The sequence below is a fragment of the Coenobita brevimanus genome, chromosome 15 (genome assembly GCF_032717465.1).
Source record: "Coenobita brevimanus isolate Jiangsu-jjx chromosome 15, ASM3271746v2, whole genome shotgun sequence".
Taxonomy (NCBI): Eukaryota; Metazoa; Arthropoda; class Malacostraca; order Decapoda; family Coenobitidae; genus Coenobita; species Coenobita brevimanus.
In genome coordinates this window covers 34,050,458-34,076,162 of record NC_136968.1, presented here as the reverse complement: position 1 = coordinate 34,076,162, position 25,705 = coordinate 34,050,458, and the positions used below count along the sequence as shown (strand labels likewise).

General features: G+C 40.6%; 1 long non-coding RNA gene across 1 annotated transcript in view; it reads left to right on the top strand.

Moving 5' to 3' along the window:
* Positions 1–785: 785 nt before the first annotated feature.
* LOC145390632 (uncharacterized) overlaps positions 786–25,705 on the top strand; it is a 32,891-nt gene continuing 7,971 nt past the window's right edge. Inside the window, exons 1-3 of the long non-coding RNA XR_013895700.1 lie at positions 786–813; positions 4,633–4,778; positions 7,383–7,527. This is a non-coding gene — a long non-coding RNA (uncharacterized LOC145390632). The remainder of the gene's footprint in view (positions 814–4,632; positions 4,779–7,382; positions 7,528–25,705) is intronic.

Genomic DNA, 25,705 nt, shown 5'->3' with positions numbered 1-25,705 from the left:
ATTTCTAATCGTAAACACTTTCAGAGAGTTTAGTGAAATAGTATATAGTTTACCCCAGGCTCATCTGAACATATGATCCCAGTGGATTGCAGGCTGAAGTTACGCCCCTCTTGCAGACTACAATACTGTTTTTTGGGGACAGGGAGAAAGCTGAGGTTGTATGACCACTTATGTTAATGGAACTGCTTGAAGGCGTCCCTTTCCTACATCTGGGGAGAAATTGCTTGCCTCACAACTAATGTATCGTTGATTTGGCAACTGGCACGCCCAAGTTGGGTTCAATAATTCTAGCTCAAAAGTCAGCCCCAGAGAGTGCTATCATGTACAACGTATGAACAGATCAACTTCATTTTATAACCGTATCCTTAAAGCATAGATCAAGAGGGGAAAGCAAGTAAGCTTTTATATAATTTTTAGAGCATTTGTTGGGTTATTATGAGACTAGTTCGTCTTCCACGTGACATTGAAATCAGCAGCGAAGTACAGTCGCCAAACTTCTTTTCCCCTCAGTTATATGGTCCATTAATGACAAAATATAGGACGTTTGCCGTCCTACTTGCGGTCTGTCTTTTAAATGATACCGCTATTATTGTAAGGAGTTGACTCTATTCATATATTATATTCTATGGGTAATCAAAACCTTGTAAAAAAGATTAGCGATTTAAAATCCAAACGTAAAAATGCGAACAACTTAATGTTTAAATTAAATTTATTGCAAGAATTTATAATATGAAATATAGTTTTTGAAAAGAATGCATTATTATTTAGGTCTGGAGGACTTGGAGCTGCAACGGTGACTGCCGGTTGGGGGAGGTGAGGATTCCCGTTTTCATTGTATTTTTACCTGTATTACCTTCACGTGAGCTTAATTCTCCTCTACTCTATTACGCTTGAGTATCTGGTGGACAAAGTGATGCTAGTAGGTAATCGCTAAATGTTGGAGGGAAAGAACTATAGTGACAGGAAGAATTCAACCCATCTGGAGAATTTCAACCTGACCGTAAGTAAATTTGAGAAACTTTTTTTTTTCTCGATTTACCCAGGCCATCACCCCTTGCAGGAAACTGTGAGTATTTTCTGCTCATAAGTATTGTTGTTGGTAAGTGAATTTTGTGTTTAGAAGTGATGGTGATTGCTTTTGTCAAATGTTAGACTGCATTTATCCCAAGGTAGTGAATGTAATGTTTGCAGTTAGCCGTGGTAATTTGTCCACATTTTTAAATTCCTGTTATTACCTGTTGCTCATATTCTTTTTATTTCATTTACTTGAATTTTTTTTTTCAATGGGGGGGGGGCAATATGGCTAGGTTGCCGTTTCATGAGTGTGGTAAGCTCAGAGTCTGTCATCTATGTAGGGTAAAATTGTTTCAGGGGCACCACCACCAGGGGCTTTTCAGCTCATTCCGTGATTAGGTTAGCCGAGGTAAAGCCAAGGTAGGTGTGATTTCTGCAGGGTCAGTGTTATTTACAAGGACATTTGGATATGTCTTAGGAAGTTTAATAAATATGTAGTTTGGGACAGTCAGGGCTAAGCTAACAGACCTATCCAGTATACCCAAACCTAATCTAATGTAACTAACTTGAGGGCTGTAACTGTCCAAAACTCCAGACTCCACTAATAATGAGAGCTTGAAAGAGGAGTATTTCAAGTGATGCCCCTAAACTTTTACCTGCTTTTAATATGGTATGAGGTTTAGTTAGATTTTCCATAGTTATAGAAGAAAATAGGTTGTCAGAGTGGCATACCTTTCAGACTTATTACAGATATTGTTTATTGTTTTCATTTTTAAATATATATATATATATATATATATATATATATATATATATATATTTTTCATCTAAGCACACCATGGATATTGGGTATTGTTACAGTAACAGTTTTATTCAGTAAAGTGAGGGACAGCATTTAATCTTTATTGTTCTTAAATTTGATTTCAGGGATATTTGTTGTTTCTGTAGATTGCCAGACCATTATATTCCTTTCTTTAATGTATCGCTTTCTGATTTGATGTATCATATAAAAATAGTTGAGCCTTCTTCAGCACTTTGTACAGTGCAGATCTCATGTTGGCTCTATACAGTTGCATTTTCACATATCACACATTAACAACCCTGCCATCACAAATAAACTACCTCCCCTGCAAGTAAGAAGGAATGTTGCCTCCCTTGCATTATTTCACAGATATTTTTATGGCAAATGCTCAGACGAAGTTGCGTCCATGGTGCCACCTCTCCATGCCTTCCCTCGTGCTACACGGGCATCTGGTAGCGCTCATGACTGGAATGTCACTCAGCCATATTGCAGAACTTCTGCCTATCAGAATTCTTTCATTCCCCAAACTACATCTCTCTGGAACTCGTTTCCCCAGAGTTGTTTCCCTCCAAATTTCAACCTACAGCTGTTCAAGTCTAACTGTTACAGATGTTTTATGAACAGAGGACACCAGTAATCTGGTGTATGGATTAGTTTTTTTTTCCCATTTGTTTTTCCTTCCTCTGTTGTGTTATTTAAAAAAAAAAAAAAAAAAAATATCCACGGGTTGAATTGCCTGAAAAAATAATAATAAAGATCAAATAAAATAATTACATGGTGCAATGCAGTCCACAGTGTTCATGCAGATACCCATCACAATTCCTGCCTCTCTGGTGAGGCGCTGTCAGCTGCAAGGGAACACTGGTTCACTGCAATATATGGCCCAGCAGGAGCAGTTGCTTGCCTGTGGTTCGTGGATCTGCTCAGTCCTATGCCAGGGGTTGAGCAACAACAAAAACTGTTGATTGTACAGTAGGCTCATAATTCAGCATTCTGGAATTTTCCATTTTGTGTAAAGCCATGGATTCAATCATTGCAGATTAGAGAGTTTCAGTATATAAGGTTAGGATATTGATATGCACCTCTGGCAGCATTTAATACTGATAGCATAGAAAAGTCTCCACTCATGTCAGGGAAATCAGAAAACCACAGCTTGTAAGGCACAAAGATTACTCAAGCTTAAGTCCGCTGCTACTGGACTGACAGAAATTAATTCTGCATTTGTTTTAAAACATTGCCATACAATATTATAGTAGTGTGTAGAGAGGGAGAATGTCAAATAGTGTGAGGGAAAAAGAAGGGAAGATTACAGCAGTGGTTGAGTATGGGATAAATTTCATTTCAGTACAGTACGGTAATTCCTCGATTATCCAAACAATCCATTACCCAGATACTGTGATCTGGCTGTAGTAAACCATTATACGTACATTTTTCCATTCAATCCGGACAAAATGCTTCTGAGTGGAAAGCACAGGTGCGTGAACATCTTAGCCCGCTTGGGCGGAATACCCCATTGGCGCCACACTGTCTGGTTCAGTAGTTCACACAATGTTGACCAGAGTGCACCTGCCTCTGCCTCAGTTGCTGCTCTGTGACTGTTTATTGAACGCTTCGTATGGCTCTCTCTCGGACGAACGTGGTGGTGCACATGGTGGCTTTCGTGGTGGTGTCCTACCTGCTTCAGGTATTGCTGTTCTTCTCACGCTATCTTCCTCATTGAGGGCTCAGACTCTGACTGGGCTCCTCATTGTATGACGCCATTACAACTTACAGGATTTGTACACCTCTAGAACACACGGAATTTGTGCTCCACTGTAAAACACAGAGGATTTACTGTGCAGTGTAGTAGCATCACCAGACACAGTACTGTACGGCAGCTTCACCAGCCAAAGCCAAAGAACGAGTGGGTTATCAAACAGGGCACCCTTGTAAGTGTCGTGAGTGTTCACTTTTATTTTATTCTAACTTATTGTACTGTACCATGATTTTACTCTATTTTACCATGATTTTATTCCATTTTACCATTATGTTTTGTGTGGGTACTGCATTTTTCTTGTGTAGCCATTTTTTTCATGTCACTGCAGGGTATGGCTCTGCAGTGGTGATTGCTTGTAAATGGGTCTGCTTGATAATGGTAATTGTTTGGCTGTGGTTTGTAGGTCTGCTTGACCAGATACAGTAGTGTTAAACAACAGGTACAAGTGTTGTATGATGTACTGTAGTGGCCTTTTACAGTGGCTTTCAAAGTTAGGCTATGTATGAAGGGGGGCCAGGGCAGAAGTTCATTATCCGGATGGATCCACTTTCTGGACATGCCTATGGTTCTGTTACGTTGGCTAGTCTAGGGATTACTGTTATTCCGCTCTGCGGGTCATTCAGCAAAGAAATGATATGGTCAGATTTTACCTATGTTCAAAACAAAATTATTAATAATGAGAGTGTAACTTAATGCATCTAAAGTGAAAAATGAAAACAAAACAGCAGATGGCATTTCCTTAGTTTGGAGCTAAAATTTTGGAGTAAAAGATTGAGTGACCCAGTTAATGAATCATCTGTTTATGGTTGTGCTTTTGTGCTTTCTCCTTGTTTTTAGATAATCGTACTCACCCCATTTCCTAGTGAAAATTATCGTTAGGGTTTAGGATAGTGAAAATGATGAGGAAAACCTGTCTGATCACAGTGGTGTAATCTAGTAATATATACGAGTACTGTATACTCTACACTGTAGTAGTTTATGAGTGACCCTGACATCAGTATTAATAAACCTATGAAGAATGTAGGGAAAATTAATTATCCACCTTTTTTTTTTTTTCCAGATCACACCATGAACACCGGAATGATCATAGTAGTCCTCCACAAAATGTGACACTACACTATTACCAAGATGTTACATGATGACAGTTACAGCCATGAAGATGTCACTTTGGGTTTCTATGGCCTTATACAGGAGAGTTGCCTATAGGTAAGTGTGTCTATAATGTACCTGTGGTATTACACAAAGGCCATGTTAATTAGTAATAGGTGATCATTTTCTCTTTCCTCAGGTAGACACAGTGACAAGCAGAAAGGTGTGACCAAAAAAAAAAAAAAAAAAATCCAGGTTAATGTTGTTACAGCTTGGATGGAAGATTGGTTCAGTAGTTGAGTGGAGAGTTGTGTTGAAGTTTGTTTATCCATTATTCGTACCTGGTGCTGGAGAGGGATGCCTTCATGTTGTGATATCAGTATAACCAGGCCGTGGGGGGGGAAGGGGGAGCTGCCTGGCTTTTCAAATATCCCTCAGTGGCAGAAAAGACAATGCCATGGTTGTACATCCATTCCATAGCACTTTGTAATTAACATCATATTCGTAGTGCTAATTTGTTACAGCTTAGCATTGGAGAGATAGAGTTTTGGGCCAGGTTATAGTTAAAGAAACATGGAGGGAAGTAAGATTATGATGATTATTCCTGATTTTTCTTTTTTTCCATCCTTTTGAAGTAATGGAAAGTGGGCAGGGAATGTGATAGGTGATTTTATGAGGAGAAGGGGGTGTGTTTACATCCCCCAAATTGCAATAAGCAGGTGAAGAGTGAGGTGCGGTTTGTTTAACCCTGTGGTGAGCAAACTGATGTCTGTTATCCATTCATTTTAACTTGGATATTTTTGTCCATTTCCAGGTTATTTTGGTTAGGTGAGGGTGCTCACCATCCACTCGATGTAGTGCAGCACTTGAGTGCCTTCCCTTTCCTCCCTTCCTTCATTCTTTACTTCCCTCCTCCTCTGTCTTTCATTCATTCTTTCCTCTTCCTTCTGCCTGTGAGTGGGTCTACACTGATTGACAAGCCAAATGGTTTCCTGTACACCAGGAAACCATGTACACTGTACTACGCTGGGTGGCAACCATATAACCAGTTTATGGCGCCTAGTGGTTTAGTGGGTAATTTAGGCACTCCAATCGGATTGAGCCAGAGTAGGTTTATATCCAAGGGGTGGTTGGGGTTTATTGCTCATGTAATGGCACTCAGGGATGAGTGAGGCTGGTCACTCTCATCTTAAATGTCAAGACCAACTGCCTAGCCCTGGGCTCTTATGCTCCTCATGGGACAATGTAGGATTGGATGATGGATGGATATTTCCAGACCATCTAGTTTCATTATTGCTTAAGATATAAAGAGGGGAATTTTGCCTGGACACTGTCTTCATTATCATTTATTCAGGTACAGTACATTATTGCCTCAGTGTGGGATTTTGTGTGTGAATGATGATGATGACACTCAGAGGGTTAAGGAATCTCTTGTCTAAATTTTTACATGTCCTTTTGTACTGTAACTAATGTCTTTTTTTTTTTTTTTGTTTTTCTGTAACCCAACGCCTTAATCCCATAAGGGGTGGCCACAGATAAATCACCTCCCTGCAATCCTTTCTTTTGCCATCAGACTGCTCTCTCTTCAGCTCACATCTCCCTCTCATATACATGTCCACCCCATCCCTCCATCTCTTCCCTGGTCACCCACCTCCGCTCTCCACCTCACATACTCTCTCTGGTGGGCTGGTCAGTTAATTATTATTTCCTTCTTATTACCACTGGAAGATATTATTCAAGTTAGGTCACACCCATATCTATAACTTGATCCAGAATTTTTTTCTTTTGTTATTGGGCTTAATGTACATCCATAGGTGGGAAAAGAGGTCTGGATGCTGGTGATGATACAGGTGGATGTTGACTATTTCTGGTGTCAGTATGCAGTTTGTTAGTGTTGATTGGAGGACCTGTTGGCTGGGTGGCAGGTATCTTTGTGTTTCCAGCTATATAAAAAAAATAAAAAAAATCCATCCATCCATCCATCATCCAATCCGACGTTGCCCCATGAGGAGCGTAGAAGCCTGGGGCTAGGCAAGTTGGTCATGACATTTAAGATGAAAGTGACCAGCCTCACTCATCCCTGAATGGCATTATGTGAGCAATAAACCCCAACTACCCCTTGGACATAAACCTTCACCGGCTCAGTCCAATTGGAACCCTGTAATTACCCACTAAACCATGAGGTACCAAAATTTAGTTATATGGTTACCACCCAGTGTAGTAAATGGTTTCCTGATGCACAGGAAACCATTTGCCTTGTCACTCAGTGTAGAGTCACCCATCAGTGGAAGGAAGAGGAAAGAATGATGGAAAGAAAGACAGAAGAGGGAGTGTAAAGTCACCCATAGGCAGAAGGACGAGGAAAGAATGAAGGAAAGAAAAATAGAAGAGGATGGAAGGGAAAAAAAAAAGTCACCGGTAGATTTTCATCCTTTTGTAACCTGTATCCTGTAACTCAGTGACAAAATAAGAAAATGCTGTGGCTGTACATCCTTTCCATGGCAGTTCTTTGTGACCAGCTTTGTCTTCTGGTTTTAATAGCTTGTTACAGCTGAATGGCAGAATATGACTATTTTTTCATGACTAGGACCTGAACCTTATTATAGTGTTAAGCTTGGTACAGGTCAGTGGCAGAGTAACACAATGCTCTGGCCCTGTGTCCTTCCCATAGTGATTGTTTTATGACTAGTACGATATTCTGATGTTAATCTCTTGTTACAGCTCAGTGTTCAAGATGGAGAGATGGCAGTTATCGACCAGGTTAAAGTGATGGAATATAGAATTACACCTGTCATCAAGAGGAGTAATCTGAAGCTGGGAAGAGTTCTGCCTGCACAGTAATTCTCTTCATTAGCTCAAAATACAAGTAAGGTAGAGTGATTCCTAGTTTTAATAAATCAGGTATAGAGTTTGGAGATTAAATCAAGCGATCACTGGCTTGTGGTTTTCTTTTTGTAAGAATTTAGCAAGGAAGATTGCAGAATATATTTGCACTAAATTTCCTGTCGTAGAGTCCAGGTGTGGTTTTCAACCAGAGTTCATATAGTAGGACCTTATCCCAAAGCTTCTTCCTTGGTACTATATTTTTATCTGTCTATAACCAGATGCCTTAATCCCATAAGGAGTGGTCACGAACAAAGCACCTTATGTTACCCTGTCCTCTATCATTTGGCTGCCTTGTCACCAACTCATACCCCCTTCTCTCATATCTTTCCCCCTCTCCACTCCATCCCTCCGTCTCATCCTAAGTCTCCCATTCACCCTCTCTCACATAGGCTACACTCTTTTAGTTAGCATCTTATTCTCTGTTCTCTCCACATGGCCATACAATCTCAGTGTTTCTCAACCCTTTCAGTCATATCCACATCAACACCACAGCAATGCTCCACCTCATCATTTGTGTCTGTCTGTCGTGCCATGGAGCTCCACCTGCTCCTTTTAAAGACTTGCCTATTCACTCATATTTTTTCACTCAGTTTTCAACCTCCTTTCTTCTCACCTGTGTAAACCACCTTCATTTTCTTTTATGCAGAACATCACTAATGTCCTCAGTTCTCAGTTGATCATTCAGCTGTGTGCTGGCAATTTTTCCATTTGCTTTCTGTAATTCATGGAAGCACTGTACAGTACATCCACCTGGCCATCCTCATGCCCAGTCCTATGGACATCATCCCATTTTCTGCTCGTTTCAATACCATAAAGCATTACACTTCACACATGAAGCATACACAGTACGTGGCCACGCTACTTCTGCCTGTCTGCATCCACATGAGGGGTCATAAATTTTCAGCAGGGTTAGCGTGGTTCAATCAAACAATTTAAATTGTGATTTAAATTGATTATAGCTAATCAGAGAGAAAAATTACTCATTATAATTAATAATATTTTTTACAAAGTAGTAGAGAAAAATAGACATATTACTGTATTTTGTGTACTGTTGCCCCTACTTTAAAAAAAAATCCATATGTAAAGGTATAAAAGATGTGCATATGTAACACAGAATGCTTACTTTACTGTGTATGTATGGTAATACACATTTATATAAGTTTGCATTATTGAAATCTTTGTAGTAATTAGTAAGGCCATCAAGTGATTTCCTTCTGACTGTTGGTGGCCTTCATACCAGTCACTTCAACCCTTAGGCCTATCCCAAACCATGACTTTTGTGTAATTTTTTATTTATTTATTAATTTTTTTTTAGCAGAATTTTTTTGGAGGAAAATTGCACATTATATTGTGGGAAATATGGTAGGTTGGGTTGTTATGAAAATTGTTAGGTTTGAATAAATCAACAGTGGTAAGCGTAATTTTGTGCCAGAAATAGCTTTCCAATATGGTGTCCCTCTGTCTTCAATACACCACAAATGGCCTTCTCTCTTTGGTGCCGTTGGGGATTGTAAACTTAGTTTACCACCATTTTGGTAATAACCTAACACCATTAAAACTAGAAAAATATAGAAAACAAACATTCAGAATAAAATAGTAAACTAGTAAGGTCTTGCTGCTGCTGCTGCTTAAATTAAACCGTACATTTGCCTCAGTGAGTCTACAGTTAGGTTCAAGGTGAGTGGCTGGTCGAGGGTTCGATGTGGTACGTACACCCAGTAACAGATTAAATATTCTCCCATATTGTTCCCTTGTCATCACTTTCTCTTAATCTGACAGTGTTTATGTATGATACTGGTACATATCATAACAGCATGTATGTATTCCATCCATCCATCATCCAATCCTGTGTTGCCCCAGGAGGAGCATAGGAGTCCGGGGCTAGGCAAGTTGGTCCCGACATTTAAGATGAAAGTGACCAGCCTCACTCATCCATGAGTGGCATAACATGAACAATAAACCCCAACCACACCTTGGATATAAACCTTCACTGGCTCAGTCCGACTGGAGAACTGTAATTACCCACTAAACCACCAGGCCCATGATTTGGTTATATGGTAACCACCCAGCACAGTAAATTGTTTCCTGGTGCACAGGAAACCATTTGGCTTGTCACTCAGTGTAGAGTCACCCACAGGCAGAAGGAAGAGGAAAGACTGAAGGAAAGAAAGACAGAAGAGGGAGTGTAAAGTTACCCGTGGGGAGAAGGATATATTAGGTCTAAATTTACATTGAAGGGAAAATTTGGGCTTGGACTTGGGGTCCCTGGTACCAGTTAGGATAAATCCCTTAGATTCTGTGTATGTGTTACCTTGCAGTTCCATTATCTTTCACCATTTTTGGTACCAGTACATGATAACCAAGGGATTGGTGTATTTGCATGAATATTAATCGGTGCCTGATAGTTGCAGTACAGCAGTGTGTGTACTGATTGGCTGCTTTTGAAAACATTTTAGCTGATATTTAGTGTTTATTTGATTATTTATTTATTTGTGAGGCTGTTGTCTCAGTCCCTTTTTTTTTTTTTTTTTTTTTTTTAAGGAACTATTAAAATGGTGTATGCAATGGTGGCTACCATGGACTGAGTCAAGGAGTGGCCCGAACAGGATTACAGGACAGAGGCATGGGTGAGGGAGTGTGAGGCTTGTGGGAAACTTGGGAAGGGCTGTGTGGACGGGAACAAAACGTTACAGGGAACCCCATCGGTACCATTGTGCAATTTTAGATGTTTCTTTGTTGTTATGGAAGATTCATTTCACAAAGGATGGCCATCTGGTCTGCACAGATAACTAAACCTGGCAATTCAGAATCATGTAAATATGGAGGGCATACTCCATATGGATGGGGTTATAAGAGGGGTAAAAACATCAGTAGTGGGGAGAGGGATGGTAATAGTAGTGAATGGTGCAGGATGGAGTATCTCAAATATGATGTATGCAGATCATACAGTGCTTCCAGCAGATAACAGATAGGAGCTTGGCAGACCAGTTCAGATATTTGCAGATTTCTGCAAATATGCCTAGAAAGTAAGGTGATGGTTTTGAGCAAGTGACTCAGAGTATGATGGTACAGTGAATAATGAGAGACATGAATTGCTGAAAGAGTTTAAGTACCAGGATGCAGTGGTAGAAAAGGTGAATGTGCAAAAAAGTTAAAAGTAGAGTGACCTGGAGAAGGAAATTGGCTAGTGTTATGAAGGCCTTGATAAGAAGCAGAAATCTGAGTGTGGCAGCTGTGAGAGGCTTGCATGAAGGAGCTTTATTGCCTACACGAACATAAAAGATGTGAGAGTACAGTGTGGCATGAAAATGAAGAGCCAAGAGCAATGGAAATGAGTGTGTTGAGGAATGCATGTGGAGTGCAGAGTGTAGATATGTTGAGGAATAAAGGGAGTAGTGTGCTTAGGTTGTATGGTCTTGTGTAGAGAGTGGGTGTGAATGCAGTGATGAAAAGGTATGTCTGAACAAGTTTGAAGGTGGGAGGGGGCGTGGTAGGCAAAGAAGAAGATGGATATATATGATAAATGAGTGTGCGAGAGAGGGATATGGAAGCTGTTGAGGCTTGGGAAGTGACAAGAAATTGAGCTGGCCAGATGAATTTTGTGCAGAAGAGTATATGATCAGGGTCTGGTACCTTGTTTTGATCTGACGATCGTCAGACTGACTTGGATGGGAGAGTGTAACGCTAGGTGTGGGAAAAGTTTTGACCCATAGGAACCAGGATTCCATGGGCTTGAATGGTGAGTGAACGGGAGTGTGGCCTATTCAACTGATTAAACTTCAGTTAGCATCTCATTCTATGAAGTTCTCTTCTGGCTCTCTGAATCCTACCTCCCCCCTCCCTCTGGTGGGAAAGAAGATGTGCCTGATGATGATGATGATGATGATGATACCCAACTATTTAACAGTGATATTAATATGTTCATCATTTAACTTAAGCAATTCTAAGCAATTTTTCTTCAATAGTTTTCATCACAAACAGCTTTATATGTACTTAGTAAATGGAGGGGAGGGGGATTCCAGTTCATATCTCTGTCCATTGTTGAGTCTAATGACCTGTCCTAACCTAACTAACCTAGCCTAAGCTTGACATAGATGCAACAACAGACTGAGCTTGGTACTGGACATTCCCCATACCCATTCCTTATTTACAGAGAACTAATAATGCACTGTGACAGGTGTTTGTAGAAAAGAAATTGTTTTAAAAAGTATAAACGAAGTGATGAACTGACTAATTTCAGTGTCCAGTAGTTGGGTGTACCATCGTAATCATCATCATCATCATCATCCAGATTTTTCCCACCTAAAGGTGGGGTGAAGTAGGGTCCAGAGAGCTAGGATGAAAATGACAAAATAAGACACAAATGAAATTTTGCCCAACTGAATGGGCCAAACTCCCATTCATCCACCATTCAAGCCCACGGAATCCTGGCATCAGCTTTCAGATCAAAAACTTATTTTGCACAAAGTTTCACACTCACCTATCTGACAGAGTCAATCCAATGACTGTCAAGTTGAAAAAGACGTGCCGAAACCTAATCATATACTCTTCTGCACAAAATTCATCTGGCCAGCTCAATTTCTTGTCACTTCCCAAGCCTCAACAGCTTCCATATCCCTCTCTCGCACACTCATTTATCATATATATCCATCTTCTTCTTTGCCTACCACGCCCCCTCCCACCTTCAAACTTGTTCAGACATACCTTTTCATCACTGCATTCACACCCACTCTCTACACAAGACCATACAACCTAAGCACACTACTCCCTTTATTCCTCAACATATCTACACTCTGCACTCCACATGCATTCCTCAACACACTCATTTCCATTGCTCTTGGCTCTTCATTTTCATGCCACACTGTACTCTCATATCTTTTATGTTCGTGTAGGCAATAAAGCTCCTTCATGCAAGCCTCTCACAGCTGCCACACTCAGATTTCTGCTTCTTATCAAGGCCTTCATAACACTAGCCAATTTCCTTCTCCATGTCACTCTACTTTTAACTTTTTTGCACATTCACCTTTTCTACCACTGCATCCTGGTACTTAAACTCTTTCACCAATTCATGTCTCTCATTGTTAGCCCGTCACGTCCCGAGGTTTTCCGCACCTCCGACATCCCCCAGTCCCGAGGTATTTTCGATTTTTTTTTTTTGGCTAAAACCTTCGCTTTTGGTGAGAAATATCGAAAAAATTCATAGAGAAATCGCTCACCTAAGGTTTAAAATACCCAATCCAGGTAGGAGTTCCTCCTTACCTGACTGGGTTTTCTAACATGCTGGCACCAAAGAAAACGAGTTCTATGGGAGGGTAACTATTTTATCCACTCATAAATGGTATTTATTTATTTACTGTACTTGGTACGAATTTATATGTAGTATGAGAGTATATTGGTTTTCAAGCAGTAATAAAGGCATTATAAGCATTGTTTCACTCACTAACTAATTACCATACCTGACCTTTTTGTGCCACATTACCTGATCATCATTTCTGGCTGTTTCTTCTTCTAATGCTATGTAAACATTGTCCTCCACATTGTCATCGATTGGGGAATCATTCTGGCCCTGAATATCTTTACTAGCCAGGTCACTGGTAACAGGTCCTTTGCCAAGACAATGGCGTGAGGGGGGGACGGGGGAGGTTATGCGGTGTAAGGCATTGTCCCTGCTTGTCATCTTGTAGAGGAACAGAGGAAGGTGTCCCGTGTATACATACGAAAAATCACGCACGAAAATTGAAAATTGTGCAAATTAGGGACCTTGCAATTGCACGACGTACTGGTACGTCGCCGGGACTGGCAAATGCAAATCGTTGCAACGTACCCATACGTTGACAGGACGGGGCGGGTTAACTGTAATCATACTTTGAGTCACTTGCTCAACAACCATCATCTTACTCTTATCTGCATTTACTTTCTAGGCATGACGTTCGCAGACATCTATAAAACTCTGCACCGGTCTACCAAGTTCTTGTGTGTTATTTGCTAGCAGCACTGTATGCTCTGCATACATCATATTAATTTTGAGATACTCCATCCTGCACCATTCATTACCAATGCCTTCCCTCTCCCCATTACTCATGTTTTTACCTCATAACCTCATCTGTATATAAACTGAACAACCATGAGGGCATTGCACGTCCTTTTGGGTATAATTCCAAAAATTTACTAATGATGGACTGCAGAAGAAGGACTAGTTTATTCTGTAGTTCACAAAGTTTGTGGGGAGGCGGTGGCTGAATCAGTTGAGAGGCGGCCTGCGGTCCTAATGGACCCAGGATCGAATCCCTCCTGGGGCAGGGAACAGTTTAAAGGATTTGAATTTCCTAAAGGCAAACTTTCCTGATCTGCCAGATTACTCACCGACATGTCATAAAAATCTATCTATCTATCTATCTATAGCCCGATGCCCTAATCCCGCAAAGGGTGGCCGCAGAGAAAATGCCTCCAAGTCGCTCTGTCACCCACCATTTGACTACCCTTCCCCCAACTCACCCCCCCCTCCCTCATATACCTCTCAACTCCATCCCTCCACCTCATCCTCGGTCTACCTCTCCCTCTCCCTCCCTCCACCTCACCTACATACACCCTCTTAGTCAGTCTTTCATTCTCCATTCTCTTCACATGTCCAAACCACCTCAGTGTATTTCTTCTAATCTTCTCAACCACATCCACATCTACCCCACAACGTTCCTTCACTTCTTCATTCGTCAACCTGTCCCTCCACGTCACTCCACATGCTCCTCTCAAGTAACTCATTTCCACTGCTCTCACTCTTGACTTGTTCCCCTCTTGCAAGGTCCACGCCTTGCTTCCATACGTCAGAGTAGGGATCACAATACTATCATGCAGTGACTTCTTAACGTCCATACTCCCCTCCCTATTTTGCATCACTGCTTTCAGTGTACCAACAACCTTCCTTCCCTGCTGTACTCTTTCATGCACTTCATCCTCCAAAGTTCCATCCTTACTCATCACACTACCCAAGTACTTGAATGCACTCTCATTCTCCATATCCTCACCGTCCAACCTCACTGCACACTCTGTGACTTCATTCCTCTCAAACACCATAACTTTACTTTTGTTTACATTAGCTTTCAGATTCCTCCTCCTACACACTGTCCCAAATTCACTTGCAACTCCCATTCATCTTCACTCAACAATACTGTATCATCAGCAAACAGCAACACCGGAAGCTTCCAAATCTCACCCTCATTCATTAGGGCCAGCCCCACATCCACTGCCCTACCTTGCACCTCCTTTACAACCCCATCCATGTATATATTAAACAGCCATGGAGACATCACACAACCCTGTTTCAGTCCCACATTGAGATCAAAGAACTCACTCATCTCACCATCCACTCGCACCGTAGCCCTAGCTCCCTTGTACATACTCTTCACAGCACTCAACAATTTCCCCTCCACTCCATATATTCTTAATACCTTCCACATACCTTGCCGTAAAAATACCCCTGCTAATACCAATACACCAATCCTGTGTCAGACAGCCCTAGCATGTATTCAATATGGATTGTGGGTGTTAGCACCCAAATGGTGACATGTGGAGGTGTAGGAGGACTACTGGGCCTTGGGATAGGTCATTGCCCCCGAGAAATAGGCGCTGAAGCCTTTGCCCAGAGTCAGACACGGGAAAAAAAAAAGTTACTATGGCTTTAGCAGTGCGTCTTTTTAACATGGCTACTTGTTGGCAACTCTTCCCAGGTCCATATCACTCAGGAGATTTATTAGGTAAATTTGCACATTGTCATCATCAGATTAGAACCATTGTATATTTTTATGTTTTTATTTTCTCCCCAACCCTGCTTTTCAGTTTGTGTGCATTCACTCTAAGTCCCTTTGACTCCATTTCATCTCTTCACATCTTAAATCTCTGTATGGCCTCCCTCACATTTTCTGCAGTCATCTCTAAGTTACTGGCATAAAACAGCTCTTGGGGGAGGCTAGTCCTTGTCATTCAACAGCCTGGTATAGCAGTGTACCATAATAAACAGCAGGGGCTCAGATGTTGGTACACTTCAGTATTTACAGAAAATTCATCTCTAAGGCCACCATGCACTCCCACTTGGGTAGCTGCAGCTTTGTACTGTGTCATAACTCCTCAGACTCCCCTCCTTGGCATTCAGTTTCCTCATCACCCTCCGCACCACCTCTTAAGTACCCCATTGAAATCTTTCTCTCCAGGTAAAAAAAGATATTATATGAAAACTTTTTTTGCCTCTGTGGTTCCCTTGCTGGGCATGAGACCAAGTTGCAACTCATAATATGTATTTTCTCCCTAATCATACACACTATAACTCTCCGTGACTTTCCTTACCGGTATCTGAAATAACAGTTTCAGGCCCTTGATTTTACCCTTATCAGTATCATGACCCTTCCCCATATAAATATTTACCATCACACTCTTCAGCCTTTCAGTAGGTACAGTGTTCATTATCATTATTAATGACTACTCTGTCTTTACTATTAACACACTACTCACCAGTAATATCCCTATCTTCACTGTTAACACACTGCTCACCAGTAATATCCCTACTGTGTTCCTCCTCCAGGCTAGCTGCCAGTGTTCAGTCCTGCCATAAACATCATTTCTCTTTCTTAATCCCTACACCGCGGGCTTGTTTACCAATGACTTGCGTGTGCCGCGGGGTTATTTGGGCTCCGACAGACTCTCAAAAAATATTTGCCAAAAATCAGTTATTAGTCCTAGAATAATAAAATTACATATGCTTATGGCACATACCTTCAGCTTTCTTCTGGAATGATTGCTGAGCCTTCGTCGGTTACCGTAGGACTTGTGGAGACCTCTGAAGTAGGGTAACGAAGTCTCCACTTTACACTTCCCGACAACCCGTAATATGATTACCACAGCCAGATACAAACACTATAAACACTATTCTACAATTTTCAAGTAGTTTGGGATCCATACTAAAAAAAAAAAAAAACACTGTGAAAGCAATGGAAATTACGAGCGCGTCTGATCGTCGCACTGGCACTAGTTCGCTTTTGTTACTCTGTCATTTATTATTCATAAAACCCCTCACACTTTATATTTCTATTACTATATAACACTTATATATATCTACAGTCTTTATCCATAAGTTTCCTTCAGTAGTATTAGTTTATTGTCACTGTAGGGATTCAATTTCTTTCAGTAAAATACGTAGCATTCACTTTCTCGTCTTGTATACTGGCATTGAGAGTGAATGTCACTTTCATCTTCACTCTCATAACTCATAGCATTCAGACATGCTAGAGTGAAACTTTCACTTTCATTACTCCTAGGGTATATACTCGTATTCTTATAATACTACTCATTTACATTTCTATTTACGTTCTCTATTTTATTTACATTATTTACATTTCTATTTTATTTACACTGTGTTGTGCACTGTCACTTGAAATAACTTATAAAACTATTTTCCATTGTTCACGTATATTTACATTCATTACTTTCACTTGCTGTTTACACATTATTTACACATTATTTACAATTCCATTTGCACTGTTTTACTCAATAGAAAGATCGTAGTCACACTTTTATCAATTGTCAGCCCTTTACCTCTTTCCACACGAGGTTTAGTAGGGGGTAAAGGTCACAGGGCCATTTGCATGGGGGTGAAAAAAGGCCTTGAAGTCAGCAAGAAGAAACATACGTACCCTCGCTTCGGAAGATGAGAGTAAACTGATAACAGAGGGCCAGCGTGGAGGCCTGCTTGGGGGTTATTCAGAGTTACCAATATTGGTTCTTGAAACAGCTAAGTCTAGCACTGATATGATTGGCAGGAAATCTAGACAATACATTATAAATTTGGTAGTTCCAGGTGAATGTAAATATCACTTAGTCTTCTCCCTTCCCTTCTTACATGTATATTTATTACGAAAATAGATTAGAGGCCTACTTAGGAGATATATATTCAGAGCTACCAATGTTAGATCTTGAAACAGCTTTGTCTAGCACTGATATGATTGGCAGGAAATCTAGACAATACATTATAAATTAGGTAGTTCCAGGTGAATGTAAATATCACTTAGGCTTCTCCCTTCCCTCCTTACATGTATATTTATTACGAAAATAGATTATACGGCATATTTCAAGGGGAAAAAAACAGCGAAAATTAGCGAACGAGTGCACGTGAGGTGTTGTCAGGTGATAATTAGCCAATTCCAGGTGTATGGCACTCTCACTTAAACTTATTTCTTTCTTGTATATATTATTTGGTATAAGAATAGGACATAGGGCTTATTTCAATGGATGAAATCAGTGAAAAATTCCAGGGAAGATTTACTTAGCGTAGCACGGCCGGGCAGGCGAGAGGATAGGGTAATGGAGGGGGGGTAGGGAGGGGAGTCAAGAACGGGGAGAAATGGCTAAATTGTCAACAATGGATGGGAGTACAGATGAGATTAGGAGTGCTGACTAGTGTTGGACATTGGCAGTACTGATAGATGATACAAGCCCCCACTTGGAAGCCCGGGTGAATTCAAAATAACACAGAATCACAAAAGCGACGCCCCGCGGTATGATCCCTTGCTCCCAAGCGTCACGAAAGTGACGCCCCGCGGTTAAGGGGTTAGTAAAGACTTACTGAAGCTGTATCTCAGCCTGAAACATCTTTCTAACCCCCTGTATTCCCACCCTTCTTCCATTCCGTACTTATTTTTATTGCTGTCTTGTCAGTGTACCCAACTTGCCCTTTTCCACCACTAAGATACTTTGTCATGGTGGGTCCCTTGTCCAGCCACAGGTTAGGTCAATAGCATTCAGTAGATCCTCCTTTAGATCATCATGCCACCCACCTACATCCCCCAGTCAAGGTATCCCATCTTGCCACCCATCTGTGCATCCCTCCATGGAAAGATTTTGTTGATGCCTAGTTCTTCGACTTACTCTTCCGCTAAGCATAGGAGTTATTTTCTTCTGGGCTGTTCTCCTAAGCATAGGAATTACTTTCATCCACACTTCTAAGCATAAGGTCATTTTTCCCCACACTTCCTCTAAGCTTAAAGTCATTGTCTTTATGACTCTTTGTCATTTTCTTCCCCTCACATTTTCTCTGGAAAATATTATATAAAAGTATTTTGCTGCAACACAAACTCATCTCCAGCAGTGGCTTTAGCATCCCAAGCTGGCTTCCTGTCTGACTTTCTAACCACAGACTAATTGGTTGGGCTATAAATAGTTTTGATATTGGACATGATGGTACTTTTGAGCTGTTAACCCCTCAGGTCATGAACTGTAAACATGTCTTGTTTAAAAATGTTTCACTTAAAGCAACATTTTGCCTGCACATATCTGAAACTGTAAATGAGGACTGTCTGTGTAAGCTGTCAATAATGCTTAGTTAGTTTACATCTTTGTTATGGCGTACCATGTACATAAATGGGTTGGTCAACTTCATTTAAAATATAATGGTTCAAGTAGTGTGAAATAGTTGATTAGTGTGTAGTTTCATACTGATCATTTACGCCTCCAAGTCGCTCTGTCACCCACCATTTGACTACCCTCCCCCCAACTCAGCCCCCCCTCCCTCATATACCTCTCAACTCCATCCCTCCACCTCATCCTCGGTCTACCCCTCCCTCTCCCTCACCTACATACACTCTCATAGTCAGTCTTTCATTCTCCATTCTCTCCACATGTCCGAACCACCTCAGTGTATTTCTCCTAATCTTGTCAACCACATCCACATAGGTACAGTACTTTTGGTTAAAAAATAAATAAATAAAAAATAATAGTAATAATAATGAAAAAACAAATGACCTGTACAGATGATGTCACAAAACATAAATAGAAGTACATCTTACCTTTTTGTAAAACGCAACTAGTGGTTGGAATTTCACAAAGCAGCTTTTCCAGTCTGTTTTGAAAGGCTAGGCAGTACAAGGCTTTGAGTATAAATACATTAATTACTAGAGATTTTACCAGATTTGTAATGTTCTGATTGAATGTATAACCCACACTGCTAACAATGATTACGACCAGGAACAGTAACTGCCAGTCCCATTTACCCTCCTGCAGCTGGACCTTAGTAGCCCTTATCATTCAAGCTGTAGAGACCTCGCTGTGCTTCTTGCAGCCATGTTAGGAAAATACCTAGCTCTCCGTTGGCTGGAACTAGAACCAGAGACATATCACCACCACCACCATTATTTCACCTCTCCCACCCACTTACAGTTAGTTTAAGGTAGATTTGAGAAAGCAGGGGAAAAGGAAAAATCAAAGAGGGAATTTTGATGAGCAACATGGCCACCACACTCACTCGACTTTAAAGCCCCTGGATCCTAACTCCACATCATCTCAGTCCAGTCACGTGCACATCATATTGCCCATCTGATAGTCTTAACATATTTAAAGTCATAAATCCTCAATGGCAGGTTTTATTGAACTGCCCAGCCTCTCAGAATAAACCACCCCATTATATAATCACAGAATATTGGTCCATCCATCCATCCATCATCCAATCCTGTGTTGCCCCATGAGGAGTGTAGGAGCCTTGGGCTAGACAAGTTGGTTCTGACATTTAAAATGGGAGTGACCAGCCTCACTCATCCCTGAGTGGCATTACGTGAACATTAGACCCCAGCCACCCATTGGATATAAACCTACACCAGCTCAATCCGATCGGAGCGCCGTAATTTCCCACTAAACCACGAGGCGCCATAATTTGGTTATATGGTTACCACCCAGCGCAGTAAATGGTTTCCTGGTGTCATTTGAAGAATTAAGAGCCGTATGTGAAACTTGCATTATGAGAAAGACAGACCCATAAATTTTTACCCTTTTCAAAGGTGTTATTTTTGTTTTATTCTTGTCTTCAGTGATTTTATTAAGATTAAGAGAGCAGCCTAGTATGATGGCTGTATCTGACATCCAACATGAAAAAATAACTAATTTTTACTCTAACTTGTCTTAAAATTGCCTCTCCAACATAATGGCCGAGTTGTAGCAATAGATTTTTGCTGGGATAATCAAGAAAATGTTCTATGGAAAGGATGTAGAGTCCTAGTATGGTCTCTGTACCACTGAGCTATGTTAAAAAGGCTGTAAAAGTAAGTCTGGGACATGTTAACCTGCCGTGTGCCAGTGCCGTTTTAAAATGGTCTGACAATTCTGCGGCCAGTGCCAATGCCGTTTTAAAACGGTTTAAAATAAAAAACTTCACTGTCACCGCATTTTTCAAGATTTGCGGGTAAAAATTGTCAGGCATGTATGGTAACTGTTCCTCTACCATCCCCCAGGCTGTCAAGGCCATACACTCACTCGCTTCCCCCTTCACGCTCGCTCTGCCTCACTCTGCCTGTGTGCCTCACCTGGTGCTGTACATGGTGAAGGCATTTTGTAAATATTTTCATGTAAGTGTAAGTTGTAAATATTTTCTTGTAAGTGTAAGGACTATATAGTGAAGTCAAGCTGTAAATACCTTCTTGTAAGTGCCAGGACTGTACGTAATGAAGTCAAGTTATACGTGTCTTAGAGTAAGTATAAGATAATGCATTCACAGTGAGAAAGACATGCAAATTATGATAGATGCTGAAGTAATAAGTAATTAGAAAAGTGTACATAACACTGCTATACCTTCCCAGCATAAATACCTGAGTATACCTTATATAGAAAACGGCTTTCTCTCATCTACATGGTGAGCGTGAGAGAGTGGCTGTACCTGTACACGAGTATGCAGGACTCAATAAAACTCATTTCCGAGCCTCGGTGAGCGTTTTGATGGTGAAATTCTGTTTCCACATCAAAATCTATCATTTTAGCAAAAAAAAAAAAAAAAAAAATGGCCAGCACTGGGGTGACCCATAGGGCTAAAAATAGCCAGCATGCGGTGGGTTAAGGTAAAAGCCCTATAAACAGAATAAAGTGATGTCAGGAATACAGACAAAAATATAAATGATTTACTATGGTTTCAGTGACTAATGGAATGCCTGTGTTATTAGTTTTGATCATTCTCTGTCTCATATTTCATCCTTTGCAACTTATTTCCTTTCAGTCTGAGAATTTCTGTAAACATCTTCACCAGTACAGTGTGTTCTTATAGTTTATTCTTCCTATCTACCTTGAATTTGTTTAACATTCTTATATCTAAATGTGGTCATGGTGGACTGCAGGCACAATTAACCCTTCTCCTGTTGCCCTCCATCATCCTTTTGGGATTAGGAGGTACAGTACTGTATTTTAAGGATGTTTGTACTCCTCACCCTGCCCTAAGGTGGGAAAGGAGATCCAGATGATGATGATGATGATGTGCTGGGCAGTGGGGCTATTCTGTTATATCAGTGTATGAAGGTATCACACCCATGCCATCCTCTCATATTTCCAGTTGGAAACATCTCTCCCAAGGTAAATAAAAGCATCGGGATATAGCAGTAATAAAATGAAAATTAATAATTGGGATGTGGTAGGTGGAGGTGCTCACCATCCACTCACTCAATGTAGTGCTGCTCTCAGGTGTCTGCCCTGTCCTCTCCTTCATCCTTGTTTCCTTCCATCTTCATCTATCTTTCCTTCATTCTTTCCTCGTCCTTCTGCCTACGGGTGACTTTACACTCCCTCTTCTGTCTTTCATTCCTTCATTCTTTCCTCTTTCTTCTGCCTATGGGTGACTCTACACTGAGTGACTAGCCAAATGGTTTCCTGCACACCAGGAAACTATTTACTATGCTGGGTGGTAACCATATAACCAAATTTTGGCACCTGGTGGTTTAGTGGGTAATTATTGTGCTCCAGGCGGATTGAGCCGGTGAAGTTTTATATCCAAGGAGTGGTTGGGGTTTATTGCTCACATAATGCCACTCAGGGATGAGTGAGGCTGGTCACTCTCATCTTAAATGTCAGGACCAACTGCCTAGCCCCGGGCTTCTAGCTCCTCATGGGGCAACATAGGATTGGATGATGGATGGATGGATGGACTGACGCAAGAAACAATTAAAATAACCTGATACTGATTAGAATAAAGCAAACGTGGAGATGAAGCTACATATAATAGAGTTTGCAATAATTATATCATATGCATTGTATTGTTTATAAAGGCATCAACATGCATACATGCCTTAGTCTCCAGATGGTGGCCCTCCACACTGCTCAATCTCTGGCAGCTTCCTGAATGGACTGGTTGACAATTGATTTTTTAAAAAGTAAACAGTTTATTTGGGTGATAAATGTGCTGAATTATCCCATGATATAATTAATTTGACAAACCAAAGTAAAAATTTGGAGATATAAGCCTTCAACTTTGCACAAAAAGAGGTTGATGGCAGCATGAGCCTCGAGTGGCTGTGACAAAACAAGACTGTGACAAAACAAGACTGTGATCCCCAGCTAAGTTGTGTGATTGTGGTTCTGCTGATTAGCTGAGCTTTGCTTTGTCATGACCAAGTCAGCAAATAACCACCATTGGTGCTTTGTTCCACTGTGCAAGAACACAAATAAAATCATACCAGAAAAAAGCTTCATCACTGTTTCAAGAGAGATGAACCATGAAGGAAGCTGTGGTGGCAAGCAGCTTGTCGGGAGTACCCCGTCACAAATGGCAACTCCGACTGTTGTGAAGCGGTGCGAGGAAATACCGAATAGTCGGTCATATATTGAATTGGCACTTTATAATGGAAAATATAATTTTTATCCCCATATAGGTTCATGCACACCTAATTATCAGAAATGTGTTCAAAAATTTGTAGTTCATATGACTATTGATAAAAAATCAGGTTTCAGAGCTAAAATGTGCTAAAGTTAGCAGATAGTTGCCCTTCAGATCAACATGCTTTGACAGACTTCCAATTTGCGTAAATGTTGAATTAAAACACAAGTAAATGTATTTGCATTGTAAATCAACATTTACACTAACCTGTGGTCTGTCAAGATGAGTTGTCAAGCTAGAGGTGAAACACTTCTGCTAACTTTAGTAAATTTTTGCTCTGAATCCTGAATTTTTTATTATCATTCATTCATTCATTCTTTACCAGACGCCATGTATCCCAAACAGGGTGGCCAGGGGCTTAGAGTTAATTGTTTTACAGGGAGGGGGCACTAATCCTCCACCAACCCCACTTGACACGTAGGGAGAACGTTATGCCAACAGCATCTGGTGTTCCCAGGTGGTCACCCATCCAAGTACTAACCAGACCCAACATTGCTTAAAAAAAAAAAAAAAAAAAAAAAAAAAAAAAAAAAAAAAAAGTCAAATTAAACAAATTTTTGACCAGATTTCAGGTAATTAGGTGTGTATGAACCTATATGGTGATAAAAATTATAATAGCATAACAGTCACCTGTCAAGCAAAACCAATCTGAACTTTGGCGTAAGTCATTAGTAGGGATGTGAAAGTCCTATTCTCTAGATCAGACTAAAGGGATGTTCAAACATTACCAGTAAACAAGACCAAGAAATCAGATCACCAGATACTCCACAGAGGTATAGCTGTCCACGGTCAGGCCTATTGAGGAAGAAATAACGTTGAAATACTTTGGTCTTTGTGACCTCTTCCCTATGTATTACTACCCAGTTTTAGGGCCATATGCCTCTGGAGTCAGGACTTAGCAATACTGACACTGATTCATTTCATTAGCCACGTCATTACGACTTTATCAGATCTACTCTTTGTGCTACCAAGTTGTCATAAAGCTACCCCCTGGTTGTTGCAAGGTTCACAATCACTACTAGCCTCTCTGAAACCAAGAAAACTCTTCACTAAAGCACAAACATAGCTTACTTCATCTCTAAGAGAGCTATCACACTAAGTCTTACATGCCTAGCATGATAATAACAGCAAAATATCACATAAATCTAACCTGTACTGAAGTATGATTCCCATTGTTGTTAGTGGTCAGCTGTGGACCTGGCTTGTGACGTCACAGTGAGGGTGCATGTTTCACGTTAGGTACAATAATTTCCAACTTTATTCTTTTCATAAATTTTAAATCGGAGAGAAAAAGTAACGATATTCTGATGATTACGAGTGACTATCTATCTATCTATCTATTGCCAGACACCACAATCCCGCAAAGGGTGGCCATTTGACACTGAGTTAGTTGTTTTACAGGGAGGGGCACTAACCCTCCACTAACCCACTTGTTGACACGTAGGGAGCACGTATGGTTTGGTTATATGGTTACCACCCAGCATTGTAAATGGTTTCTTGGCTTACAGGAAACCATTTGGCTTGTCACTCAATGTAAAGCCACCTGTAAAGGAAAGAAAAGGAATAAGAAGTGACAGGAAAGATAGGAGAAATAGGAAGAGAGGAGGGCAGGCACAGAAAAGAATGATAAAAGCTAAGGAAGTAGGACCATTTTATTATTTTATGTAACGTACACAATCTTCAACCAGTCCATTGATGCTATGACCATGTCCCAGGTCTTTTTTGGTCTGCCTTATGCAACCCTACCCCTGGCGTTCGTGCTTCTCACCTTCCACACCTGATTGTCATCCGCTCCTTGCAATGTGCCCAGATAATCTCAATCTACCCCTCCTCATCTCAACACCAGTACATAGCTGTGTCTGTCATCTCATTTCATCTCAGTCACAGGCCTAACCTCCCAGACCTCACATTAATTATGCACTACACATCCCTGTAATCATTGTCATTTCTATGCGTTTAGGCCTGCAGCCCAGGTTCTGATGCCTTATTAACCTAAATATCAAGTATATCCATCAGGACATTTTATATATTTAGTAGACTTTAGTGATTACAGTTCATGTTGCTTTTAACACTAAGCTAAACAGGAACAATGAAATATTAAAATTTAGCAAGTCTTTTGTAAATCAGATATTTAACCCTGGATTAAGGCATCTGGTTACAGATAGGTAGATAGGTTGAGAATTATTTTTAACTTGAAAGCTCTGCCTTCTGATACTGTGGAAAATGCTCAACATAAGGCCAGTTGGAAGAGGGAGTGAGGAGAATTTAACCCACTGAGCCCTCCCCCCCCTCTCATTATCACTGCATCTGGTTATTTTACTGTTGAACATAGTCATTCTCTCTCTCTCTCTCCTTGTCATTGTACATTCTTCTGGTTATTTTGTGTTGAACAATACTCTCTCTCTCTCTGACTCATTGTACATTCTTCTGGTTATTTTAATTGTGTTGAACAATACTCTCTCTCTCTGACTCATTGTACATTCTTCTGGTTATT